We start from the raw sequence: 4,097 nt of genomic DNA, 5'->3' as shown, positions 1-4,097 counted from the left end.
CATGTGTGGTATGTTAGCCTATTGCAGATGTGGACAAACGATTCCACCTGCCACTATTGTCACTATGAATGGTGGCTAGAGGTCAGAATAGACAGTTGGACTAGTAGACTACACATTAGGAACACCTTCCTAATATTGAGTCGCACGCTCAAGAACTCACTTCCATTTTCCTCTACGACCTATTTCCTTATCTTCACATGTCAATCGCGAGCGAACATCCCTAAGAACCCTTACTCATTGTTAAGGTGTACCCATAGTGCCCTATGAATGCAGGCCAACAGAGGGAACCCTGGGAAATGTAGGCCAACAGCGGGAACCCAGGGCCAAATAAGGGAACCCTGGGAAATGTAGGCCAACAGAGTGAACCCAGGACCAAATAAGGGAACCCTGGGAAATGTAGGCCAACAGAGGGAACCCAGGGCCAACAGAGGGAACCTTGGGAAATGTGGGCCAACAGAGGGAACCCAGGGCCAAATAAGGGAACCTTGGGAAATGTAGGCCAACATAGGGAACCCTGGGAAAGGTAGGCCAACAGAGGGAACCCAGAGAGTCCAGCAGGCTGTCAGAGGCTGGGTTTGTCCTGCTTTCTAAGGGGCGGCGACAGAAGCAGCTTGGCATGGCCACACTCGTCTATGTCGCTCTCTCTTTCATTCTCTCTATCCGGAGGAGATTTCCCCTGCGGCGTGTTTGCACTCAGAATTATCCGCGCAAGCTACACTGATTTTGACAAATGTGTCAGGGGATCTCCCCCCCTGTCGGAGCACACACAGGTACACAAACACACACAGGTACACACACACACACACACACACATGTACACACACACACACACACAGGTACACACACACACACACACATACACACACACCAATGTGTTTCGGAGGCCTTCTGTCACTCTCCATTCTGCCTGTCCTCATCTCTCCTAGTCTCAGGCATATGGAGAGTGTTTGAGAGCCAGGTGGGCACTGTTCTGTTTGTCTGTGTGTGTGTGTGTGTGTGTGTGTGTGTGTGTGTGTGTGTGTGTGTGTGTGTGTGTTTGTTTGTGTGTGCGCGCACTTGCGTCTGTGTATCCGTGAACCTCCTGCTTGGTCTGTGCTCTAAGTCTGCTGTTCTTTTTGTTTATTTTTAATTCACAATCTGTAGAAGCAATGAGAATAGAAAGGTTCAGAATTTTTGTAAAACATCACAGTACGGTTGAAATATATATGGCAAATAGAAATCCTATATGGATGGTGTTAAGAGATAGATGGGAGGTATTGAATAGAGTTGAAGGATGGGACTAATAACAAATAACAACAAATAATAACAAAGATAGCTAATAATGTAAGCATACTGTGTCCATAATAAGTATATAGGTTGTATGTTGGGATATATATATATATATATATATATATATATATATATATATATATATATATATATATATATATATAATATAATTATTGTAAAAGTAACTCTGTCCATAAGGTGTAGATAGTAAGTATAGACCGGAAGTAGAGGCCTGGGCATTGTTGTTCACTAATTTACTCCAAGTAGGGAAAGGATGGTGGGGTTGAAAAGTAATAAAGGGGAGTATATATATAAAAAATAAAAATAAAACATGGGGGATTGGAAGTGATTCAGACAATTACATTGATAGAAGATACAATCTATCTGCAATATTAAGCTGATCCATTCCTCCCAAAAAAAAAAAAAAAAAAAAGTCTGCTGTTCTCCACTTCAACAAAGGAGATTGCCAACCTTTGCTCACAATGTCCACGATGGAGTGGAAAAACATAGCTATTCTTTTCACTCTTCTTCTATGGGCCTTTTCATGTGCAATATACAGTGGGGAGAACAAGTATTTGATACACTGCCGATTTTGCAGGTTTTCCTACTTACAAAGCATGTAGAGGTCTGTAATTTTTATCATAGGTACACTTCAACTGTGAGAGACGGAATCTAAAACAAAAATCCAGAAAATCACATTGTATGATTTTTAAGTAATTAATTTGCATTTTATTGCATGACATAAGTATTTGATCACCTACCAACCAGTAAGAATTCCGTCTCTCACAACCTGCAAAATCGGCAAATACTTGTTCTCCCCACTGTAACTGTCTGATTGGGAATATGCACGTCTATGTGAACCTAATCTACACTAGAACTGATTGGTGCAGATTATAACTGGTCCTAGGACCTTGTGAACAGGACACTGAATTGATACTGTATATGTGATGTATAGATTATGTATGTAATGCGTAGGTTAATGTCTCCTTTGTAGGTGGTGGACCTGTACTGGGGGATGGACCCAGAGGAGTGGGACAGTCCGGACCTGCAGCGTCTCAGGATGAAGCTACTAGAGGACTGCCTCCAGACGTCCGCAGGCCCATGTTTTGTTGTGGGTATATGACACGTTAATTAGCCTTTATAAGCCTTCATGACCGCCCTGTTCATTGCACACCACTAAAATATGTTAATTTGACTGTTTTGTGTTTGTGTTGTAACATGGTAGTTCATTGACTAGATGGACATTCCTTCCTCTGCCTGTCTGCCTGTCTGCCTGTCTGCCTGCCTGTCTGTCTGTCTGTCTGTCTGTCTGTCTGTCTGTCTGTCTGTCTGTCTGCCTGCCTGTCTGTCTGTCTGTCTGTCTGTCCAGTCACCCATCCATGCATGCGTCCATCCATGCATCCATCCATCCATGCATCCATACATGCATCCATCCATGCATCCATCCAATTATTTAATACTTTTTGGACTCAGTTTGGTACTTCCAGTTTCAACAGGTTGTTGGTTTGGCACCTGTAGGTTTGCTGTGTAGAGAGATCAATATAATGATAGATGGGTTATCAATTATTTACCTTCTAGATCATACCAGGTCAGAGGACGTAAAGACCTACAGGTGTGAGTAAGTCATTTTGATGGAGGGGATGAGATTGTAATTAGAGTCAGAGGTCAGAGGTCAGAGGTCAGAGAGAGAGGTGATAGGGCCTTTTTACCCCCCTCTCTTTCATTTACATATCTTATATCTTCATCTCTCTGCCCCCCAACCACTCTCTCTCTCCTTTTCCCTTTCTCTAATATATCTCTTTCAGCTGTCTCTTTCTGCAACTATCTCTTTCTGCATCTCTCTCTTTCTTCAGCTAGCTCTCTCATTTCCCCCTCTCTCTTTCTCTCCTTCACCCTCTCTCTCTCTCTCTCTCTCTCTCTCTCTCTCTCTCTCCTAACCCCTCTTTCTCGCTCTCTCTCTGTCCCTGACTCTAGCTGACCCTAGCCAATACCAGGGACACACTCATGAATACACACGGTGGAGCGTATGCACACACACACTCAAACACACACAGGGATACACATGCGTACACACCCACACCCACACACGCACACAGGCAAATGTACATGCACGCATGTGCTGGAGATGGCGGCATTAATCATAGGGTAGCATAGTTACTTATAACCCCCGCCCCACACACAAACACTTTTGACAGCTTGCCCTGTGGATGAGCTGTTGCACTGGTAGTGAAAAGGAAGGTTATTTCTTACTTTCTCTTAAGAGGCCCAGCTCTTCAGCTCCAATCAGCACTGTGTACACATACAGCTCACACACTCACACTCACACACACACCACACACACACCCACAACAGTAGTTTGTACACACATACACACTACAACCCTTTTGAATTATGATCCCAGCCCCTCCTCCCAATCTGTCTCTCGCAAATTTAATTGTGTATGATGTATTAGAACCCTCTCACGGTTAACGGGTTATCATCGGATCCAGCCCTGCCCTAGCTTCTACCTTCCACAGAGAGAGAGAGAGAGAGAGAGAGAGAGAGAGAGAGAGAGAGAGAGAGAGAGAGAGAGAGAGAGAGAGAGAGAGAGAGAGAAGAGAGAGAGAGAGAGAGAGAGGAGAGAGAGAGAGAGAGAGAGAGAGAAACATGTATAGATGTGAAAGCTTGACAGCTGTTGTCCCTTGGTTCTTGTGATAATGTTGGCGAGAGACATATTTTCTCTCCTCTGAAGAAACTGACTGATACACTTTCTTTGATCAGTGGCAGAGGCGTAGTTGGAGCGGCGGTTGACAGTTCTGGTTCTGTTTGTCGAGTCATTGTCTCCGAGA

This window comes from Coregonus lavaretus (genome assembly GCF_964263955.1).
Source record: "Coregonus lavaretus genome assembly, contig: HAP1_SCAFFOLD_623, whole genome shotgun sequence".
NCBI lineage: Eukaryota > Metazoa > Chordata > Actinopteri > Salmoniformes > Salmonidae > Coregonus > Coregonus lavaretus.
This window is presented reverse-complemented; position numbering follows the sequence as displayed.